At 36.1% G+C, this 16,608-nt stretch overlaps 1 long non-coding RNA gene across 5 annotated transcripts in view; it reads left to right on the plus strand.

The window, feature by feature from the left end:
• LOC141377048 (uncharacterized) overlaps nt 1–16,608 on the plus strand; it is a 94,981-nt gene that overhangs the window by 20,818 nt on the left and 57,555 nt on the right. For 4 of the 5 annotated variants that reach the window (XR_015506341.1, XR_015506338.1, XR_015506340.1 and 1 more), the window contains exon 3: nt 8,263–8,395. This is a non-coding gene — a long non-coding RNA (uncharacterized LOC141377048). Of the gene's footprint in view, nt 1–8,262; nt 8,861–16,608 lie in introns of those variants that run through there. The other variant, XR_015506339.1, reaches the window with a different exon arrangement.

Genomic DNA, 16,608 nt, shown 5'->3' on the forward strand with positions numbered 1-16,608 from the left:
CTGAAATTCCATGGCTTTGTCATATCTCTCACTGAAAATGGTGAGAGTGATTGAGCAGAGTAAATGCAAAAACACTCAATTATGTTATGTTTTAACTTCAGAACTCTATCCCAGTAAGCACGTTATGTCCTCAGAAACCTGCCTTTATTTCTTCAAGGTTAAAAGTAATATCAAAGTTAAAATGTTCCAAAAACATTTAAGAAATTGAACAGCATAAACTAGACAATGAATATTTGAATCAGAATAAGCACCTTTAAGAAAAAAAAATTATAATATATTCATAATACAGTCGGCAATGTTATGTTACTGTCTAAAAAAAAAAAACTATGATACTCACTTTTGGCTCTGAATATAGTTGAAAAATGTTAATGTACTTGTACAAGTTGAAAAGCTGAATCTGTGTGGATTCAATTCAAGTTTATTTGTATTCTATATCATTTTTCACAATATTTATTGTTTCAAAACATCTTTACAAAACTTAAACTTAAGCTGTCTTATTAGTTTTTACAAGTTTAAAGGGACTGAACATAGAAATGGGTGAAGCAGTGGCGCAGTAGGTAGTGCTGTCGCCTCACAGCAAGAAGGTCGCTGGGTCGCTGGTTCGAGCCTCGGCTCATTTGGCGTTTCTGTGTTTGCATGTTCTCCCTGCGTTCGCATGGGTTTCTTCTGTGTGCTCCGCTTTCCCCCACAGTCCAAAGACATTCGGTACAGGTGAATTGGGTAGGCTAAATTGTCCGAAGTGTATGAGTGTGTGTGTAAATGTGTGTGTGGATGTTACCCAGAGATGGGTTGTGGCTGGAAGGGCATCCGCTGTGTAAAAACTTGCTGGATAAGTTGGCGGTTCATTCCGCTGTGGCGACCCCTGATTAATAAAGGGACTAAGCTGACAAGAAAATGAATGAACATTTTAAGTTGTCCCAAAAACCTCAAGAATTGTCGTTTTAATTTAGTTTGAATAAACAGCAAAGTAGTAAGAAGAACACCTAGTAACCTCAAAATTTTGTACTGAAATGATGCATGCAAATGATCAACAAATTCTCTCTGTCTTCCCTTCTCATGTCTCCCCTGTTGGTTTAAGTTCACATCATATGACACTTCCTCATTTGACCTCCAGCCCTCTGGTTCCCCCATTCCCCTTATGCAATGTGCAAAGGATTTACACCCTCAGAACTGGAAGCAGTCAATCAACACGCTGCTTGAAAGCCTCTAATATCTCTCCAGACCCTGAGGTGTGCCGTTACCCACCTCCTTCATGTTAGTATACTGTAATCTGGTCAGGGCAGATAGCTGAATTCTACCGACCATCATTATGGATGCCATTCTGTGTCAGAATGTTTGCGGTCTGAGCTGCTCTGTTTTAATATATAGGCCTATTGCACAGCTTGTGCCAGTGCAAACACACTTTTGGCTTTTAATGTTTCTGTCAGGATTGATAAAAGACAAGCCGTGAAAAATTAGTGATGAAAAGACATGTATGGTTATATTTGCACAGCTGTTTAATTTAGTCAGTCTGGAAATTATTTGAATTTGTGTGGGGTTTTTATTTGCACTTTGTCAGTAAATCTTCCACAAAATCTTCTATGCCCATTAACATTTTATAAAATTGCATTCACACTAATTTGCCCGGTTAAGTAAATACGGACATAATTATGTAATTAAATTGTACAACAAATAGTGTCTGACAACATATATTGTCTATTTAGTGGCTAACAAAGTTTTGAGTAAAGTCTCAAGTCACATTAATAATAACTGGCTTATTACCTGCCCATTATTAAGATATTAACTGTTTCAGTACTTCTAAAGTGTTACAACTAAAGTTTATTCATTTATTTTTTATTGCGCATTGCATGTGTCTTTTTCATTGTTCCGCCTTGCTGTTTTTTGTTATCCCATAGGCTCCCATTCCAGCGTAATTCATGCTTGATTAGCTGCTGGTCTCTGAGATCTAAATAAAAAGGAGCCTCCGGCAGAATAAAAGGAGTTAAAAAAAATAAATAATAATAATAAAGGTCATCATTATTAGCCCCCACAGCCGGCTACTTTATTAGATACACCTATCCAACTGCTCGGTAACGCACATTTTTAATCAGCCAATCACATGGCAGCAACTGCATGCATTTAGGCATGTAGACATGGTCAAAACGATCTGCTGCAGTTCAAACCGAGCATCAGAATTGGAAAGAAAGATAATTTAGGTGACTTTGAACGTGGCATGGTTGTTGGTGCCAAACAAGCTGGTCTGAGTATTTCAGAAACTGCTGATATACTGGTCACGCACAAAATCAGAAAATAGTCCCAAAAAAGATAAATTTCCAGTGAGCGGCAGTTCTGTTCTGTTCTGTTCTTCTGTGCAAATGCCTTATTTATGCCAGAGGTCAGAGGAGAATGGCCAGACTGGTTTGAGCTGATAGAAAGGCAACAGTAACTCAAATAACCACTCTTACTAACTAAGGTATGCAGAAGAGCATCTCTAAATGGACAACATGTCAAACCTTGAGGCCGATGTGCTACAGCAACAGAAGACCACACCGGGTGCCACTCCTGTCAGTTAAAAACAGGAAACTGAGGCTACAATTCACACAGGCTCACCAAAATTGGACAATAGAAAATTGGAAAAATGTTGCCTGATCTAATGAGGTTCGATATCTGCTGCGACATTTGAATGATAGGGTCAGAACTTGGCATCAACAACATGAAAACATGGATCCATCCTGCCTTGTATCAGCAGGTTAGGCTGGTGGTGGTGTTGTAATGGTGTGGGGGATATTTTCATGGCACACTTTGGGCCCATTAGTACCAATTGAGCATCATGTCAATGCCACAGCCTTCCCGAGTATTGTTGCTGACCATGTCCATCCCTTTATGACCACAGTGTGCCCATCAACTGATGGCTACTTTCAGCAAAAAACTGCGCCATATCATAAAGAACAAATCATGTCAGACTGGTTTCTTGAACATGACGATGAATTCACTGTACTCAAATGGCCTCCACAGTCACCCGTGCTCAATCGGGATGTGGTGAAACAGGACATTGGCATCATGGATGTGCAGCTGGCAAATCTGCTGCAACTGTGTGATGCTATCATGTCAATACGGATCAAAATTGCTGAGGAATATTGCAGTACCTTGTTGAATCTATGCCACGAAGAAAGGTGTACTAGTAAGGCGTACCTAATAAAGTGGCCGGTTAGTGTTTATTTATACATACATACACACATTCATTCATTTAAGGGCAGAGCTTATTGATTTGTCATGCATATTCCATAGAGTGTTCACCCGTCTAGCTGAAATAGCAAATGGTGCAATATATTTTTCTTCCCAGTGGTCCACTCATAATGCTAGTAAGTTTGTTTTTGCACAAGAAAGTCATGATTTAGACCATTTTCCACTCTGTCTCTGACTTTTCGTCAGATTTTTTTTTTTTTTTTGAAGGTATACTTTTATGTAAACACACTGTTTGCATGTGAGATGGGATTTTGTGCTGCACTGATACAATTTCGCTATTGAGCCCAAAATAGTTAAAAGACTTTAACAATGGAGTATTAACAGTTGAATGGGGCTTCATGAGTTTAATGGAAAATGGAATATATGTCAATAACGTTTTTTTGAACTTGGTAAAAAGTTTTGACTTTTGAAAAATAACATTTATTTAATTACTCATGGCCCCTTTAAAATGTCTATTGCAGACATACTGTATCTGAGGTCTTTGTGTGTGAAATCTGCACAACCTTGCAGCATCTAAACAGAGTTCAAACATTTGTCACTCAGTCTGGGTTATGAGAAACATATTTCATAATTCATACCATTCAGTCGTCTAGTCAAAATATAGCAAATGCGCCAAATAGGTTGCAGCAAATAAGATTGTGTAACTAAATCCGGTGAAAAATGTGCACAAACGTAAATGTTTGAAAATCCAAATAACCCATTCAAATGTTGGGTCATTATTTTATAACAGCAGTTTATAAAGAAGAACGAGCTCAGTTTTTCTAATTTCTGTTTGAGAGAGAGCGAGGGAGAGAGAGAGAGAGAGAGAGAGAGAGAGAGAGAGAGAGGCCATTTACTGGTGACAGATGACAACACGACAGGACAAAGAGTAAAGACAGAGAGTCAATAATCAGCCAGCGGAAACAAACCCCCTGAGGCAGAATGAAAATCATCACTGGAATTATTATCTTGATTAAACTGTGCTGTGAAAACAAGCCCGGGACATTCCTTAAACACTTACTGTCTGGGGTGTTAAAGCAGTTCACTGATGTTAGAGAAAATGTCAGCTGTCCTTAAATCACCCTAAAATGTTATTCAGTGTAACATTGGAAATGATAAAAAAAAAAAAGTATAATTATTTACAACAAGAATAATTTAAGGTTGACTGTGCAGCCCCAAAATAATGAATTGTCACTTTAAATCTTTATACTTTGCCACTGTCTTTCAAACAAATTGATATTGTTATTATCTATTTGAAGGATTATATATTTTTATTAGATGTATTTTAATATGTTGAGCTGCATGAGTTGTTTGTTTATTTTATGTTCCCCTTAATGACAATGTAATAATATTTCTCCCATATTCTGACTTATTTTATGGAAAGTTTTTTTGAAACAATATAGATGATACTTTACAGAGACTTTTGTTTGCTTTATTTCTAACAAAAACAAGCACCAAACATATATTTATACTAATCTTTTAAATAATAAGCAGTTTAAATTGTATGAATATTGACAACAAGAGTCATTTAAGGATCACAGTGCAGCCCCAAAATAATGAATTGTCATTTTAAATCTTTATACTTTGCCACTGTTTTCCAAACAAATTGCTATTATTATTAATTAAAGGATTTAAAGAATATATATTTTATGTATTTTAATATGTTCAGCTGCATGAGTCATATGTTTATTTTATGTTCCCCTTAATGACAATGTAATGATGTTTCACCCATATTCTGGCTTTTTTTGTGGAAAGTTATTTGAAGTAGTATAGATATTGGGACTTATATATTTATTTAGTTTTATTTATTTATTTGCTTAGTGGGCGAAGCGGTGACAATCATGTCACAATCGAGTGGGTAGCACAATCGTCAAGGTGTAACATGATTAGACAATGATATTTGTTTGATTTTAGGGTGGATGTTGTACATTGACGTCGGCCTGACGTCGAGTTCTGACGTCAACCCGATTTTCATTTCCAAACAAAATCCAACGTCCCCACAACGTTGGGATACATAGTCAATATGACATCATAGGTATAATGTGTCCACTGTCATATTAGAGAAATTTCCTGACTCAAATCCCAGTGATTTTGAGGCCCACCACGACAGGATGTAGGGGTGTGGTTTTCCCCACCCACCAAATTGATTGACCGGCACCATGTCTCCATAATCAAATGTACACACATGTAAACTAGGATTAAAACACGTTACAACTCTCTGTGACCAGCTGCATCTCAATAATTAATTTTACAATTTTAAACCTTTAAACTTAAACAAGTTCTCTAAATCTCTATGTAATTCCTAATTGATATAATCACTGTGTGTGCGTGTGTGTGTGTGTGTGTACTGCAAATGGCATTTGTGAGTGATTCATCATTTCAGAAAGGCTTGAATAAACTCCACCTCAAATACATCAATACTTGGTATTTTTGACTAGTGATCTTATTTCAGCTTCATCCGAGTCTGTTTCTATCACTGACTGCTGTTTATCTGATGTAAAGCATAAAAGCAGACAGGCAAGTGGGAGAGGTGGGTGGGGAGAAGCAGCTCATTTGCATTTAAAGGCACAAACTACAAAAGCAGCTACACTGTACTCAGACACCAAAATGCACAGATTCTGGAGGCTATAATAAGTTGTCCGATGGATATTTTGAGTTGAAACTTTACAGACATTTTGGAAACACAGAGTTTTATCTTACATCTTGTGAAAGAGGTCAAATAGGTGCCCTTTAAACATTTTTAATTCAGCCACTATTAATACACTCATTTCTAAATGAAATGAAAAGATTTTATTGTATTCTTTATAACATTCGTTTTAGAATTTTTGAAAGGCATATCTTGTAAGTTATGTAAATACAAATACAATATTGAGATTAAACATTGCAAGAAGGAATGAAACATTTTCATGCAGAGACTCTTAATATGTGATATCTGATTTCTAAATAACATCATAAATGATTGAACAATATTTTACTACACAAGAACCGAATGTTTATTTCTACAAACACTGGTGTGTTTATGTGATGAAATGTCTGTAATATTAGCGTGAGTGAGTCACACTGCTGCTTTTGAATCTGGACCTCCATCGGTGTATGGCTCTCTTGTGCGCTGCTGACTGCTGGCTGGACTGAACGTGTAGTTGACAGCGATTTAATCGTGTCGTCTAGTTCATCATCACCGACTGAGAGCTCAACAGATCTGTTGATAGAGAGGCACATGTAAACAAATCCACTGCTTCCTGTAAAGCGCTGAATACACTGCCAAAAATGTGTGTACGAGCCTTTCATCCTCTCACACACACGCAACAGTTACAGTTTATTGCAATTCTGTGCAGCGTCTTCTAGTTTTACTTCGGAGGGGCTAAAAATATGTTTTCAGATACTCGTCAGCCAAAGCAAATATGGTATGAAAATGTAAACATGAAAACAAGAGTTGTAAAAGGCACACAGACAGCACTGATGCCAGGAGACTTTCTGCTGATACAGCAATCTCCTCCTTCAAAAAAGAAAAAAGTGTTGTTGAATGAAATTAGGCTAATTTATTTAGTAACTAACTACAATTATTATTTTTTAAATGTGTTTAATTATTATATTTTAATGTATGCATTTTATTATGAATCTGAAATGTGTGTATATACTCTCACCGGCCACTTTATTAGGTACATCTTATTAGTACCGGGTTGGACCCCCTTTTGCCTTCAGAACTGCCTTAATCCTTCGTGGCATAGATTTAACAAGGTACTGGAAATATTCCTCAGAGATTTTGGTCCATATAGACATAGCATCATGCAGTTGTTGCAGATTTGTCAGCTGTACATCCATGATGCGAATCTCCCATTCTACAACATCCCAAAGGTGCTCTATTGGATTGAGTTCTGGTAACTGTGGAGGCCATTTGAGTGCTGTGAACTCATTGTCATTTTCAAGAAACCAGTCGTGAGATGATTTGCGGTTTATGACATGGCGCGTTTTCCTTCTGGAAATAGCCATCAGATGATGGGCACACTGTGGTCATAAAGGCATGGACATGGTCAGCAACAATACTCAGGTAGGCTGTGGGGTTGACACGATGCTCAATTAGTACTAATGGACCCAAAGTGTGCCAACAAAATATCCCTCATACCATTACACCACCACCACTAGCCTGAACTGTTGATACAAGGCTGAATCCATGCTATCATGTTGTTGACGTCAAATTCTGACCCTGCCATCTGAATGTTGCAACAGAAATCGAGACTCATCAGACCAGGCAACGTTTTTCCAATCTTCTATTGTCCAATTTTGGTGAGCCTGTGTGAATTGTAGCCTCAGTTTCATGTTCCTAGCTGACAGGAGTGGCACCAGGAGTGGTCTTCTGCTGCTGTAGCCCATCTGCCTCAAGGTTGGACATGTTATGCATTCAGAGATGCTCTTCTGCATACCTCTGTTGTAACAAGTGGTTATTGGTGTTACTGTTACTTTTCTATCAGATCAAACCAGTCTGGCCATTCTCCTCTGACCTCTAGCATCAACAAGGCATTTGCGCCCTCAGAGCTGTCGCTCACTAAATATTTTCTCCTTTTTGGACCATTCTCTGTAAACCCTAGAAATGGTTATGCGTAAAAATCCCAGTAGATCAGCAGCAATACTCAGACCTGCTCGTCTGGCCCCAACAACCATGTTCAAGTTCACTTAAATAACCTTTCTTCCCCATTCTGATGCTCGGTTTCAACTGCAGGCTATCTTGACCATGTCTACATGCCTAAATGCATTAAGTTGCTGCCATGTGATTGGCTGATTGCGTCAACAAGCAGTTGGTACCTAATAAAGTGGCCGGTGAGTGTACGTCCATAGACTGTTAATTGATTGACTTTTTTCAGCATCACTTATTATTTTTTTATTGATATTTTGCCCTTTTTAGCTTGACACTAAATAAATAATGAAAACAAAACTACATTAAACAGGAACATGATTCAGTCCTGATGGTGTTTGTCTCAGTTCCTGATGTTGTGGTCATCTTTGAGTCTGCTCTGTGTATCCCAGCAGGCTCCGCTCATTCCTCTTCCTCTGTGTTTCCAGAACGCTCCTCTGTCATGATGAATGCTGGAGTATCAGCCTGACAGCAGGAGTCTTTCATCTCTCTCTGGAGTCTGTGTGGAGCCTGTCAGCCTCTCCTCACAGACATCGGCAGCTCTAGATTTACAGCCGCGAGGTGAGACAAAAGACAGCATTTTTCAGTTGCTGCTGTGCCAGTCATCAGCGGGTCAGATCTCATTAGCCGTCTGATTTATGGAGACCGAGGAAGGGTCACCGGATGATTTAACGGTGATAGTGGAAGTGTCATGGAATGCACCAGAATCTGTTTTGGGGAGAATGAGCCGAAATATATTTTCAGTTTAGTACTACTGTGAAAAAATAACATGCACATATACACAGATACAGTTGAACAAAAGCTGCACAATATATCGTTTGGGCATCGATATCTCAATGTGTGCGTCTGCAATAGTCACATCACAAGATATCCGGTCAAAACACATTTGTGGAGACAATTTAACCACACATAATTTAACCACTGCAGAGTGAAAGTTTAAAATGTTCATGTGTTGTTAATGCATTTGTGAGCATTTTAAGAGTTTTAAACATTTAAAGAGCATTAAAAAAGAGCATAAAGAAGTTTAATAATAATGCACTGTTATGAATTATTTATGATGAACACTATGCAATGCCCTTTTACATTTGATTATTTGTTTTCTTTCCCCAAATACTGTTAGACTCTCCCCAGAAAACCATAATGCACTGTTTATGTCACTTTAATATTGGCTCCTTTATGTTTATTCATTACTGTAGTTTTTTTTTAATGTATATAATAAATTACATAAAATATATTTATATATTACTCCCATACAAATTCATCCCGATCAATCTAAAATAATAACTTTCCAAATAGAGCTATTAGGTCATTGGTCAAATTGTAATCATATTGCAATATAAAAAATATGGGAATGTCAAATTTTTCCAATATCGTGCGACCCTAAAATGAAGTCAAAATTAATCGCCCTCTTGTGATTTTTCTTTTCATATATTTCCCAAATGATGCTTAACGGAATAAGACATTTTTTTTCAAAGTATTTCCTTTTTTTTTTCTTCTGGAGAAAGTCTTATTTGTTTTATTTTGTCTAGAATAAAAGCAGTTTTTGTTTTTTGAAAAAACATTTTAAGGTCAATGATATTAGCCCCCTTAAGGAATATTTCTTTCGATCATCTACAGAACAAACCATCATTACACAGTGACTTGCCTAATTACCCTTACTTAACCTAATTAACCTAGTTAAGCTTTTAAATGTCACTTTAAGCTGAATACTTGTGTCTTGAAAAAAATATGATTTACCGTCATCATGGCAAAGATATTAGAAATGAGAAGTTATTAGAAAAGAGCTATTAAAACTATTATGTTTAGAAATGCGCTTAGAAATCTACTCTCTGTTAAACAAAAATTGAAGGAAAGAATATACAGGAGGGCTAATAATTCAGACTTCAACTGTATGTTATAGGCCATAACTACAAGACGTGTCCTGTTCAAATATAATTTATGAACAGGATATAGTTAAATAAATATTCATTTTTTACTTGGTTCTTCAGTATATATTAATGTCAGCAGAAATAGAACACTTATTGAATTATTATTATTATTATCATTATTATTATTATTATTATTGTTATTATTATTATTGTTATTATTATTATTATTATTATTACTATTATTATTATTATTATTATTATTATTATTATTATTATTATTATTATTATTATTAATAATATATTCTATACATGTATGTAATATATATTTTTTGTCTTACATATATATTGGAAAAAATTGGCACATTCAATTGATAGAAAGTGAGAGTAAATGCATTTGGTTCTAAGGATAAAAAAAAAAAAAAACTTTCTAATTGTCCAGAAAACCTTAAAAAACATTATTAAGCAGTGAAATTTTTATATTTTACAACATTATTTTTACTGTAATTTTTAACATTTTTATAAATTATTGCAATTATTGTTTTACAGCCTAAACTTAGGGATAATAGTGTACTACAGTTTAATTTTTACTTTTTTTTTTTTTTTACTATAAGACACAGAGGACTGGAGTACTGGAGGCTATAAATGTAGCTTTGCCATCACAGGATAATTAGGTTTTTAAATTGTTTTAAAGTACAACAAATACACAGTAAATTGGAATATCAGCTTAATAAGTCTATCAGTAATATCACATATCTAACTATATTATAGTTTTTACCCTTTTAATCAAACACATAAAGCATTGGTGCGCATACACAACTTTTTGTATGTATGTATGTATGTATGTATGTATGTATGTATGTGTGTGTGTGCGCGCGCGCGCCTGCGTGCGTGTGTGTGTGTGTGTTTATGTGTTTGTTTGTGTGTGTTGTTTATGATTTATTTTACATTTATAATTTAAAATGTATACATATTTATATGATTTATCTATGATCTATATTTACACCAACCTATTTCTATTGCTATAGGAAGTGTATTAATGCAGTCATCCATATTTATTATTAATTGTCATGGTTATAAACTGCAAGTTTTATCCCACTAAAATAATTGCAAATGAAATATCCCCTTGAGGTTAGGACGTTCCCAAACATTCCAAGAGCAAGAGCCAGGCCTGACAGTAGATAAAACAGAGCAGCTTCCCGCCCTGCCCGGACACACTGTCTCCAGATCTGGACATGTCTCCACTCACCCCTGAGCTTTGACTCCGCTCTTATGTGTCTCAATCTCAGTCTGAGATTTTGGGATTCAGTGGTGGAATTCATCACGTTCCACTTTTCCTGTAAATGACACCTCACCTGCTACCAGGTGTGATTCAGAAACAAACCAAAAAAAGACACCGGGTACATTTACATGGACATCAGTGATCTCATTTATCTTTTATCTATTTTAGAATAAGATACATAGATTAGATCACTTAAGAACTACTCTAATCTATGTATCTTATTCTAAAATAAAACATTATTGTGATTAAATTGTTAGAATATTCTCTTCATGTTCCTGTTTTACATGTTAGAGAAAAATCGATTAGATCTTAATGCCCTCATACAAAGTTTCCTCCATAATTGTATGTATCAGTATAAAGTTAATCTTTCTTATGGTACCATATGCAGTTTTGGGTTTCAATTAAAATTTTCTAAAAGCTTCAAACACAGTTCACTATTTGTGAATTTTAATATATGCAATTGCTTATTTATAATGCAATCATTTATATGTGATATTAAATTTTAAAAATCCACAATTACATTTATTTATGTATAATAAATATAAGCAAGCATCACTAGATTTTCTGAAAGTTAACAGCCATGTTATAGGGTGCACTCTCACCAGGGGCGGACTGGGACTAAAAATCAGCCCTGGCACTGTAGCCACACCAGCCCACATTACCACACCAACACAGCCTCATCCACGGACACGCACATTCACTACTTATATTGTTGTACAGATGGTGAAATAATGTAAGCAGTACCATATTTTACGCAGCTGATTTCCTCCAAGCTGCAACCACTCATTGGGAAACCTCTATACACACACATTCACATACATGGACTATGGCCAATTAGGCCTACCCAATTCACCTATAGCACGTGTTTGGACTTGTGAGGGAAACCGGGAGGAAACCCATGCGAACATGCAAACTCCACACAGAAACACCAACTGACCAGCCGAGGTACGAACTATCGACCTTCTTGCTGTCGACAGTGTCCTTTTGAGTCTATTTCAGTTAATGTTATGCATTTGGCAGCGTTTGATTTTAGAGCAATTTTTTTATTTCTCTGGGCATTCGGCACCGCCTTTTCTTTTTTTTAACGGTCCATCTCTGACAATTAGCTTTTGTTGCACTTACTGTTTGTTTGACATTCTTGCCAGATTTTGATTACGTCCATGTAACATCTGATTGGGTCTGCCCATCTCAAAACCAGTCAACCATTGCCGATTGGGTGAACGCTTAACATTTATTATTATTATTATTATTACTATCATCATCATCATCATTACAATATTCACATCTTGCAAGAGAAAAACATGTAAAAACAATACATATTTAAAAAAACATTATTTAAAAAATAGCATACCGTTTAAAAAAAATGATCCGGCCCTTCTGGCTTTTACCAGAATTGCCAGATGGCCAGTCCGCCCCTGACTCTCACTATGCTATCTGAATCGTGCCCAGGCGTCTTTCCTGGTTCGTTTGGCAAGTGTGAATGCTCCAAATCTGGCCTACACGCGGTTCAGTTGGTTGGCCCTGGCCGAGTGGGAATGGGTGTGCCAAGGCGCTGACAAACACACTTTGGCAATATTCAAGGCAACTGTACCTAGTGTGAGCATGCCTTTACTGTTGCTTACAACAAACCAGACAAACACTTGAAACTGAGTGGACTTCTTTGTTGTCCTAAAGCGTTTCTAGCTTGATTGTACGGACATGTTTCAACACCCATATATTGCATATTTGAATTGAAAAAAACAATCAAGATGATTTAGAGATGTGCCGGGCGGTCCTTCAGAGAGTGATACTTTGCTATTATATTGCTAATGCAATATTTATACAGACATATACACATTTTTGTAGCATTGGGTGGTCAGGTCGAGATGCAGTTTATTAAAGATTAATCAGGCATGCAAATCTCAAAAAAGGTGTAAATGGTAGCATGAGGGCAATACAAAAAAGTAGTCATGGTTGAAGGTGAAGAGGTTGAGGTAGGCAGTAAAACAGTAAACAAACAAAGGGTCAAAAACACGTTAAGGCAAGACAGGGAAAAAGCTTACATACTGCTCACTCTGAAAACTAGACTCAGCTACAGATGTGTGTGTGGTTAATGCATACAGTATAAAATTCAGGAAATCAGTTAAGAATAGAACTGGAACTGGTGTGTGAGTGCAGTGCTTGATGGGATATGTAGTTTGGTTTAGTTGCAGATGTGATGTGTAAAGTGCCCTCTAGCATCTCTGCTGGGTGATTGTGATGGTGTATCTGAAAAAGTTCTACACAGTGGCAATAATATGATTAAGATACACGTTTAAACTCAACTTTGATAATGCAACTAAAATGGCAATAACAACACACATTCTAGTTTGATTTGAAGTACTAATACTTTGAGTATAACTTTAGCCATTTTAATAGGTTAGTTCACACACAAATACATACTTTGTTATTAATTACTCTCATGTCTTTTCGATACCTTTATTCATCTTTAGCACACAAATTCAGACAATTTAAATGAAATTCGAGACCTTCAGTGTCCAGAAAAAAAGACATTAACATGTCAAACAACAATGTTAAAACATTCCATGTGAGTTCAGCGGTTCAATTGTAATCATACAAAGCTCCAAGAACACTTTTGTGCACCAAAAAAATCTACTAAAATGACTTTGTTTCCCTTTTTTTCCTCGTCAGATTGAGGTGTGCGTTGTTTATTATGAGCAATACTATGCCTGGGTGTTGCACTGCTGACTAAAAAGTGCTGACAAAAGTGTTCTTGAAGCTTTTTATGATTACAGTTGAACCACTGAAGTCACATGGAATGTTTTATGGAATGTCTCTAGACTGTTTCTGTCTATAAAGCATGAGAGAGCTCTAGGATTTTAGCTCTTTTTAATGTTCCAAAATTCAACAAAGGTCTCAGGGATATGGAAAGACATAGGGGTGTGTAATTAAAAGCATTTTTTTTTTTTTTGGGGTCGACACAACCCCTTTAAGGTTATAAAAAGTGCCTGTTTAGTTTCTTAAAGTAGTGTCTTAATTATAGCAACATTGGTATATTGTTGTCCATATAAATGTACATAATATTATTTCTCAGAGGAGTTATGTTAGACACAATAAAATATTTCTGCGATGAGCTCAGTTTGAAAAACAATAGAAGCACAGGTTTGAGTTTGTCCTTGGCTCGGGCCTTCCACATGTGGACTCATAAAGGTCTCAGAGTTGACTTTACCTGAATGTGACGTCCATGTGCAGACAGGAGTTTAGCCCAGGGACTGATGAACTGCTTTGAGCAAATAAAGAAGCCATCAGCTCTCTGGCTTCTGGCTGCCAGCAGAATATCGCTCTCACTTTATACGGAGGTGTTGAGTGCTGGAGACAAAGCGAAGAGCCGGTGATTTAGGATCTAGGGAACAGAGGCAGCGCTATCTATGCAGCAGACCAACAAACATGGTTTCGGCTTAAGAAAGAAAAAAAACTCACTCGTGACAGATGCTTTGGTATAAATTAAGATGAATCACCTCAGGGTTCCAACGCTGTGGAGAATTTCAGATAACCTTTTTAAAAGGTGTTTGGGTGTTACTGGATCACAAATTCCAAGCAATTCAGATGCAATAAAGCGCGTTCACTCCAAACATATATATTTTAAATCATTTATTCATCATGCATTTGTTGCAATAAAAAAAAAAAAATGTTTTTTTTTTCTTTTTGTTGAACAGAAAGAAAGGTATACTGAAGAATGTTAGGGTAAAACAGCTATTGACTTCCTAGTATTTTTTGTTCCTACAATAGGTGTCAGATGTGCTTTTTTCAACATTTCTTCAAGAATGATTTTTATTTATGTTCAAAGAAAAAAAAAGCAATATATAAAGTTTAGAACCACTTGAGTGAGAGGAAATGGTGAGGACAATTACATTTTGGGGTAAACCATCTCTTTAAGTAACTTTAAAATCTAAAAATGCCAAACGTTATTTTTTTAATGGAATATTACAGAATTTATTATGGATAAAGTATCAGTGCTCATTTTATTCTTTTAAATTTAATATCTTTAATCAACACTAAAAACATCTACAGATGTGGCCACTGGGAATGGGCAAGTCAATGAACATTACCACGTGTGATGCTGCAGTGTTCCACACTACCACACAGAGTTCTCTATCACAAAAGATATTGACCAGCAGGGGGCAGGTATGTAACATATGTGAACATACAGTTATGTGAACATACAGAACTGATAAAGCAGTGCACACAAAGAGATTTACTCAAGTTTATTATGCAAAAGAAATTAAATAGGCTAATCGGCATTGTCTCATCAATAGTATTATTAGGATTCTTATGATGATTTGTTTACTGAAAAATCTACTAAAAATCACAATCTCAAAATGTAGCTCTGACTGCAACTTGAATGGCACTTTTAAATGCCGTTTTAATGTTATTTCATTCATTCATTCATTCATTCATTCATTCATTCATTCATTCATTCATTCATTCATTCATTCATTCATTCATTCATTCATTCATTTTCTTTTCGGCTTAGTTCCTTTATTAATCTGGGCTCACCACAGCGGAATAAATCGTCAATTTATCTAGCATATGTTTTACGCAGCGGATGCCCTTCCAGCTGCAAAACATCACTGGGAAACATCCATACACATACATTTACACTCATACACTACGGACAATTTAGCTTACCCAATTCGTCTAAAGTGCATATTTTGGACTTTGGGTGTAACTGAAGCACCTGGAGGAAACCCACGCGAACGTGGGGAATACATGCGAAAAGAAATGCCAACTAACCCAGCCCATTTTTTTTTCATTTTTTCAAATTATTCTTATGTTTTTAAAAACTGTTTAAAATATCAATGGCCCAGTTTCTCTGATAAGCTGTTTTTGGTGCGAGGGTGAAGCAGCTTAAAGCAAACAAGAGATCGACCAATAGCAATCTAAAGTAAAATGATCAACTGATTCAAGCTATTTCTGATGAGCAAAATTGTTTAGCTGTACAGTACATTTTCTTCTAATTTGAGGAGCTGTTTAATTCATATATGAAAAAATGTCAACTTTAAAACTCTGCACTTTCTACCATTTACACATTCTACTATTTTAGATTAAAACATAGGCCTCAAACTCAATTGCTGGAGGGCTGCAGCTCTGCACAGTTTTGCTCCAATCCTGATCAAACACAGCTAATCTAACTAATGACGCAGTTCATTACTCTTTTGAACACCTTGATTATTTGGATCATATTTGATAAGGTTAGAGCAAAACTGTGCAGAGCTCTGGCCCTACAGGAATTTAGTTCAAGGACTATGGATTATAACAAACTCTGGTCTGATTCTGTTAGTCTGATTCATTCGAGTAAGTGTAAACACTGCCATTTAAAGGTAAGTACCAAACAAAAAGGCCATAATCGCTAAAAAAAGGGTCTCTTTCAAATGAACTTACTTTAGTTTGAGTGAAATATGAATGTAACACAGACCAAATACATCTAAATGAACCAAAACAAGACATTCAATCACAAAATGGCAACCAAACACAGGACAGAAGGATCCAAACTGAACTTATTTTGCACAAGTTTAGCATTGGAATTGGAAATAGGGGGATTTACAGTAGATCTTCATTTGTGTCACACAGTTTTCTCATCCAAACTA

This window comes from Danio rerio, chromosome 13, assembly GCF_052040795.2.
Source record: "Danio rerio strain M-AB ecotype USA chromosome 13, GRCz13ab, whole genome shotgun sequence".
In the NCBI taxonomy this organism is placed as follows: Eukaryota; Metazoa; Chordata; class Actinopteri; order Cypriniformes; family Danionidae; genus Danio; species Danio rerio.